This window comes from Drosophila novamexicana, unplaced genomic scaffold (genome assembly GCF_003285875.2).
Source record: "Drosophila novamexicana strain 15010-1031.04,08,12 unplaced genomic scaffold, DnovRS2.1 tig00001415-arrow-arrow-pilon, whole genome shotgun sequence".
Taxonomy (NCBI): Eukaryota; Metazoa; Arthropoda; class Insecta; order Diptera; family Drosophilidae; genus Drosophila; species Drosophila novamexicana.
In genome coordinates this window covers 100,935-109,612 of record NW_020824856.1, presented here as the reverse complement: position 1 = coordinate 109,612, position 8,678 = coordinate 100,935, and positions in this window count along the sequence as shown.

Below are 8,678 nucleotides of genomic sequence, written 5' to 3'. Positions count from 1 at the left end.
TGTTGTACTATGTATAACACATCGTTAAGCAGATGCTGCAGCTGTTATAAAAATGACCTTTAGCATGCGAGCTCTTCACAATACGATTTGGGCCGCCCGCCAGCAAATCAATCGCATGAACAGCCCACAGAATAATGCGAACTACTATCAAATAACTGGCCAAGATTGCAGCGTGGCGCAGGAAGGCGTGGGTGGCAAGGGGCGTGGCAATCAGTGTTGTCCCGAGCTGCATTTATCAATTTAGTTGCGCCCCGCAGCGCAAATGGCAACAATGGAGCCATGAGAGACAAGACATGACACGACCGAATGCCAGTCAAAGGGGCGGTGCACAATGATGCCTAACAAACCTGAAGACAGATCTGCCAGGCAGCCAGGCAGCCGGCGCTGCAACACTTGCAACTAGCCTGGCGGGCAAGCACACACACACACACACACACACAGGCAGTAGCTGCCTGGAAGCATAAGCATTGAGGGGTGGGTGGGGGGTGGCAGCACTTCCGGCAGTTTTAGAGGCAGCTACAGAGGCCAGTTGCAATTGTTTGGCACAACAATGAGACAACAACCAGCCCCGCAGCCCTCCTGCCGCGCTGACCCTGTTGCACCTGCCACACAAACTGCACAGACAATGGCCAATTGAAGCGGCTCCCTGCCCCGCAGCGCCCACGCCCTCGCCCAGTGGCCCGCCCGGCTCAAGCCTAGTCTCGGCGGCAGGGGAAACGTTGTAATTACAACCGCAGGCCATGCTGGTCCAGGCGCGCATTGTTTGCGCCCCAAAACAAAGATACACCCAACGACGAGCAGCTGCGGCCCTGGCCTTAAACACAAAACAAGTGAAAAGCAGCTGCTGTCGCTGCTGTTTCTTCTTCTTCTTCTTATTCTTTCACTTGCAGCTGAATTGCAACTTTTGGCAGCACATTTTTTAGCACCCATTTATTTTGTAGAACCCAACGCGAACTTGAGATGATGTTATAAGCAACTCGTCTGCATATAAATTATAAGACTATGCAAATAGCAAGCTGCCACGGCGCAGAGACACACACACACACGCACACGTACACAGACACACGCACACAGACGCACTCGCACATAAATTTCAACGAATGCATCTCCAGTGTGCAATCCTGGCAGCAATTGTTGCATATGGTTTTTTATACCCTGAACCCATTGCAGGGTACATTGGCTTTGAGCAAACGTATGCGACAGGCAGGCAATCTCATATATATAATATATATATATACATAACTGATCAAGTCGGGTCTCTAATCTAGTCTAGTCAAGTCCGTTTGTCTGTGCGTCTGTGAACAAGAGCCTCGATATATATGACAAACATTCTTCAATGCCATTCACAGCTTAAGTTTATGTTATCCAACACTTGCAACATATCGATAAATATCGATTTTGGGAAAAAATCTGTTGTTCGACTGCTTACAGAGTATTGCGCAGTCGTGTTTACCCGACTTCTCCTTATTCGTATAAATTTTCTGCAGCTACAAACAGCTTGCCAAAAGTTGTTGTAGCTTAAGTACTTGCAGCAGGTAAGCTACATGGTGTTGGGGGCATGCAACACACACACACACACGCACACTCACATACACATGCACAGACAAGCAATTCGTGTTACATGAGCGTCTCTATTGTTATATAGATGAATGCCTGATGCTTGCATTGAAATCTTCTTTTTTCGTTTCTATTTTATTTGTTTTTTTTTTCTTACTTTTTTTTGCTTGGAACTTTGTTCAATTACGCCCCTCCATGGTCACTTTATTTATTGTTTAGACTCCTCTTTCCCCGTTCAACAACAAGCTCGCCTCCATGTTAACTTTATAAGCGCCATTTAAATGGCAATCTTCTTGGTATCTCCTAGAATAGCTGCATTCACGTTTCCTCCCTGGCCTCCATGTCCACTTATTGGCTCTATCAATTGTATATTCGCATTTGCCTATGTACAAAATAGATCTCCATGTTCACATTACTTCAAATGTCCAAACTTAAGTATTTATTTTTACTGAACTTATTTGATTTTCTTTTAATTTACATGCAGCTGGCAGATTTGTGCTCCATGTTCACATTATGCTGTACATTTTCTAATCTTTCATTTGATTAGCTCATTATAAAGGCCATTCGAGTCCTCCATGGTCACATTTCCTTATACATATTCCTAACAAGTTCGCACCTATGCAATAGCTGCAACTTACGATATCAATTTACAAAACCTGCAATTTGTCCTCCAGTTGTACTTCAATAGCCCAAAACTTTCCTCTTCTCCATGCGCAGCCAATTTGTTGTATTCCACTTTGCGTCCTCCATGGTCACATTATGCTAAGCATTAAATCTCTCTGGCAACTAAATTTTGCACATTCCTGCCACAATTAGCATTTGGCTGGCTTCCTTTACAAGCGGCAACAAGGACCTTCGAAATATGGACTCTATCAGCACAAAGCTTCATCCACCTCCCCCCACCGCCATCATCTTTCGCTCCCCCCTCACCCATCTGTGAGCTCCTTGCAAAAAAAAATAGAATACCTCCGGACTGTAAATGTCATGCAAGGACAATTTCTGTTTCTAATTTTAGTTTTTACTCTCTCGATTCACTTTTGACTTTTTGTCTGCACCGTTGCAAGGTCACACCTGCACACACACACACCTGAACAGATCCCCCATTTATAACTGTCTGCCTCTTGTCAGTCCGATTTCCCGTGCGCCGAATGTTCGCTTTGTGGCCGAAGTGCAGCCACTTTTGCGTTTTGCGTTATCAGTCAAAGCAACCAGCAACAGGGCCAACAAAATCGATAATTAGCCAACTCAACGGACTGTTGCGGCCAAAGACAGAGCATATCACGCACCGCGTATTACGCATACGACTCGTTGACAGGCGGCCAACAACAACAACAACAACAACATGAACAATTTGCTGTTCGCATTCACAATTTGTTTGTGGCAATAAATCAAAATTGCAAAAATTGCGCAAATTGCATTCGATTTGAAAGCGTGCCACGCTAGAGAAGAGCACGTGCCATTTCATATATTCACATGGGAAACTTTTCAATACTCTTCCCAATACTCTGCCATCCCAAGGTAGCGGAAAGTTCACTTTATTCCAATGGCATAAAATGTTTGGCAAGATCTTGAAAGAAGCTTAATTCATCAGCTTAAAGACAGAAAGGGAGCAAGAGAAATGAGAGAGAGTGAGACAGAGAGAGAGAGGGAGAGAGAGGGAGAGGGAGAAAGAGAATTAAGGCAAGAGACGGTATTTATACATATAAATATTTATATATATATATTCGCATCTGCTGCTACTATTCAACAACATATATATTGGGTTTGAACCAGCATGTTCTCTGAAGAAGTGCGTATACAACACGCGCTCATCCCTAATACATGCGAAATATATAAAATGAATTATTGATGACTATAATCGAACAAATATATGAAGCGATTCGGTCGATTTGTGGAAAATAAATTGGGTTTGAACCAGCGTGTGCTACGCACAAAAGCGAGCACTGCACGCGCCCATCTCTCACGCATACGGAATATAAAATTGGCCATTGATGTCCATTGAGCCCGTTCACAGAGCTTCGTCCACTGCATATTTAAATAGGTTGCATTATAATGAAATTATTTGATGCTAATTACAGCTAAGTAAACGAACAACCGCAGCAAAAACAAACAACAGCAACAACAGCAACAAATTGAGAACTGGCGACAGCTGCTGACAGTCGGTAAATTATTCAAATTTTGAAAAGTTGCGACTAAAACCGAATGCCAAAGGCAAATGCCAAAATGCCTGATTTGGGCTTAGGCATGCAAGTCTTCCTCTCTCCCTCTCTCTATCACTTTCTCACTGCCTGGCTCTCTTTATCTTTGTTTGTGCTGACATTCAATAAAACTAATGAAATTTTCTTTAGATTTGCGCATGGATTCCGTTTCTGGAATATCGGCCTTCAGCCTGTCTCAAAGTGTCGACACTTCGAGTCATAGTCAAAGCCCCTCGTGGCTTAACATGCAATTCAATTAAAGTTGCATAAGGCCATTTCGAGCGGAGGCCAAACAATGCCAGCTCCTCCAGAAAGCGAGAAATCTCTTAGCACTGAGAGCCAAACAATATGCCGACCTTGCCTTGGCTGCGGTTACAAAGCAAACAGCCAGCTGAACCCAGCTCAGTCTGAGCCAACTGTGGCCCATTTGATGCCCTGTACGCAACTTTTGGCTCTTTATTGATTTTCGCCGCTTGGGCCTAAAATATATGGTATATCGCATGTGACATGACATTGTTCTGTCCTGCGCATAGCTAAATTTACCAGCAGGTCTTGAAGTTCTCGAGCTTGCAACTTCTTAAGTTCAAGTATGCTCTATACAGATCCAGTAACAGATGTATTCATTATTTAATATATTTGAAATCTAACTTAACATATTTTTAATTTCTTAGTATTTGGAGCAAGGGTCATGTTCCTATCAAACGGCAGACAAATGGAACTTTCCTGGCTTTAGTTATATCTGCATACTTCGTTTTCCAACACTAGCTTAAACAGATACTGAGATTAACGAACTACTATATGTGCTGAGCAAAGCTTTTGTTGACTTTCAACTCAATTCTTTTCTTTTTAGCAGTTTTCCGGACTAGACTTTCTTATATAGAAATAACTTGGAACCTTCTTAGATCTGGAGTTTAGAGCTAAACGCCACTATATTGAGGAGTTCCAGTGCGCAAAAGGTCCTGAGTTCATGTTGCCAATGCCAACGCACAAGCTGCAATGTCTCGGGTCAGCTACTTTCTACCAGGCAGAAAAGTATCTATCTATTATATGTCTATTAGCTTAAGTGTGGATGTATGGATGTATGGCATAAGTAAAGTCAACCTGAGCTGCCCGGGCTATCCGAGCATGCACAGCCCAAATTTGGCAACTCTGGCTCGTACAGATTCTGAGATTCAGACATCCATCTAATAGACTAGTCTGGCGGTTGCAGGGTATGGAAATTCATGGCATAACAGGCGTATTAAATTACATGTCGCTCAGCGCCAGCTACAAGCCAATTGGCAAACAGACCCTCGCTCCGCACAGCTGCCAAGTTAAATGAAGTCAAAAATGTAAATTTCATTTGGCGCCCACGCCGAAAGTGTGTGCAACTCGAAGTGAAAGTCGAGACTCAAGATACGGAAACTTGTAGCCGCAACGACTTGTAAGTCACTCTCTCTCTCTCTCTCTCGCTCTCTCTACCCCCCCCCCCCAAAAATATACGCAATTAGGCTAGACGAGAGTGTGACGGAGGGGGAGGGGGTGTGTGTGGGTGTGAGTGGCAAATTACAACAGGCAAAGCAGCTGTTGCGCCAGCTGAAGGACATGAGCTGCTGCCTTTCGGTATGTCCTGGTTGCCATTACTTGCCGCAAGGGCTGGCAGCAACATGTGTTTCACACACACCCACACACACACACTAGTCATGTGTGTGTGTGCGTTTAATGGCAATTGTTGGCTTTGTTGCCAAAGCACTTGGCTAACAAAGTTTGTGCTGCGTCTAAGATTGCAAAATTCATTTGAGCAAATATTTTGCTTGCGGGTGGCCATCAAATATACCAAAAACGACCAAAAAACTTTAAAAATATATTACGAAAAACACACACACACACAGAATAACTTCATATTGACTCAATTACAAAAGTTGCTGCGGTAAGAAAGGACATACTTAAAAAATAGCACAAAAATACCGGAAAAAATACCAATAACCCCAGTTTTATATTTAAAAAAAAATGCAGCAATTAAATACCAAAACTTGTCCATTTCAAAAGCACTAGAAAAGTCTGGAGCATTTGTTTAGCTGTAAAATTTGCAACAGAAAAACTACTAAAAAAATACTCAACTTATTAAAATGTTGTTGCTGAAAAAATACCACAAATATACCAAAAAACAACAACTTCAATACAATCATAATAAATACAAGCAAAATGCAAGTAGCAAAAGATTTGATGAAAAAATACCCAAGACCACCGAATGATATGCTAAAAAAATACCAAAAATATACTAAGCAATTGCTTTAGCTACTATATAAGCAATAAATTACACACATTATCATAAAAAATACCAAGAAAAAAAACGCAATTAATCTGTTCAGCTGCAAAAGTAACTGCAGAAAAAAAATACCACAAAAAAGAACCTAGCACACCTAATTGACTCCGTAGCATAAGTTGCAGCCGGAGCGAGGGAGGACAAGTGAAAGAACAAGGACAAAGCACTCCCAAATAGATGTGATTACATTAGACTAATGAGCTAATGGAACCAGCAGATCCAACAATGCCGCAGAGCACACTCGATGCTTCCTCAGCCTCTGTCTGATGCTCCGGGTGCCCTGGGCGAGGCGAGGGCTGGCAATTAGAGGACGCCGTCGATTAGTCATTATTAACATGAATGCCAAATGAATGATTCATTTGGCTAACTTCCTGGCTGCTGCTGATGCTACTGCTGTTTCTGGCACAGTGCTCAATGATTCAGACATCAAGTGTGGCCAAGCGCCAGTTGAGTTTTAAACTAATTCAAACTTTCGCATAACTCAATCCATTTGCACGGAGGGCGTATCTGAGGAATCCTTTCCTTATAACACACTCTCAACTTTTAGTTAAAAAGAAATTCCTCAAGTTGAAAGCAAATATTTCTCTCGCCTCTATTTTATGAATGAGCACTCTGGCATTTGTCTGTGCCATTCTAGTATCGAGGCTTTAAAAAAAACTTATATTTTATTTTAATACCTTTAAGTTATGCCAGCTTAATGGCAACACTTCGGCCAGAATCTGAGAAATGTGTTGAAGTGGAAGGCAGGAAGTGAAAGATTGCAATTTTTTTTTTATATTTTCCAAGGAATATCTTCGAGCAACCATTTAATTTTCCATAGTTATTATAGCTAAGAGTATGCAAACACTTTTCAGCAATAAAATATATCGATAAGTAATATAAGGATAGGCCAAAATATGTAAAATGTATCTTATCAGCCCAAAAGTAATCCACAAGAACTTTTATAATGTCAAAGTTTTCTAACAAGCGATTAATTAGCAGTTGCTGGGTTAGTTTGATGCAATATCGATAAGTCATTTATCGATAAGCCAAAAATGTAAATGAAAATTAATGTTAACAGTCCCAAAGAGTTCAACAAAAGTTTTTTAATGTCAAAGGTTGCTTGCAAGCGAGAAATGTAAATAAAAATAATCCTAATTAAATTGTACCTTAACAGCCCAAAAATAATCCACAAGCGCTTTTAAAATGTCAAAATTTGAGGGCAAGCAATCAATTACTAGTCACAGTGACTAGTTAGTTTGATGGAATATCAATTAGTTTTGTATCGATAAAGCAAGCAACTGAAACTTTTTTGCGTAATGTCTCCCCATTTGAAGTCTCTTGTCTTTGAGTATGTGTATATACAATTTTCAGTAATAAAATATATCGATAAGTAATAAATCGATAAATCGTAAAATGAAAATTGTTTCTCTAACAGCCCAAATATAATGCAGAAGACCTTTTCAAATATTCAAGTCTTTTAGTAAGCAATTAATTAACAGTTGCAGTGCTGATTTGATGCATAAATCTCAGTCTATCGGCAACTATCGATAAGTTATATATCGATAAAGCAAGCTAAAGCAGCGTTTCTTCTAAATGTCAAGCTCCTTGAAACTTTTCTAGCACTCTATTAATTTCGCATGCCATTAAATTAACAGCATGAATATAGACTGATTGTCGATAAATGACATATCGCTGAGCTAATCTGTGCATCTACATGAGCTGCTAGACTAGAATGTTTTCTTGATTCATTTAAATTTCCAAGTCGGCTGTCCATCAATCAGTGTCCAATTTGTTGCCTAGTTTGAAATTCATCAAGTCCCCAAGCACTTTACCAACCGGCACCACAATTACGGATCATCTACTTCTAATTGCAGCTAATTGTGGCATCAGCGGACCAACAAATTTGTTTGTTTGCAAATTTAGTTGCCGGACGAGCTAAAGTTTTACAACACGACGCGTTTCGGGCATTCCGATTTGGTTATTGTATGTGTAACAAATCGAGCAGCATATGTTTTTCAGCACAAAGAAGTATTTAGGAAAGGTACATAATTCAATATGAATATCAGTAGTAACAGTAACTATCGATAGATAACATATCGAAAGACCAAGCGTGTTGATGATATGATCTATGGATAAGATCTATGTGAACTAAGCTTTTGGCAAGGTTTAATAGTTGAAATCTAGAATCGATTTCATACCAAGTATCGATATGTTATTTATCGATAAGTATTATATTATATATAATGACAAACAAATTAAAGAATTTCGTCTAATATCTTTTAATATATACATATTTGTATCGATAGCGATATATATCCCAATTCTAATTTTCTGATCAGATTTGATCGATAGTTGATATACCGATAGACAGTATATCGATAGCACTCGAATCAACGAATAGCATATAGAAATAGTCGGATCAATTTCTGGCATGAAAACTTAAGAATATATATATATACGTTATTAAAGGATATTTAAGGCTCTTCAGGCGAAAGTTGTCTGCATTTGGCCTGCAAGTCCAGCGACAAATGTCCAATAAATTTGAACAGAACTCGCACTCTAAATACTGGTTCAAAGGTGCTTTCATTGTGTGTCGCTTGTTTTGCCAGTGTGTGTGTGTGTGCGTGTGTGTATGT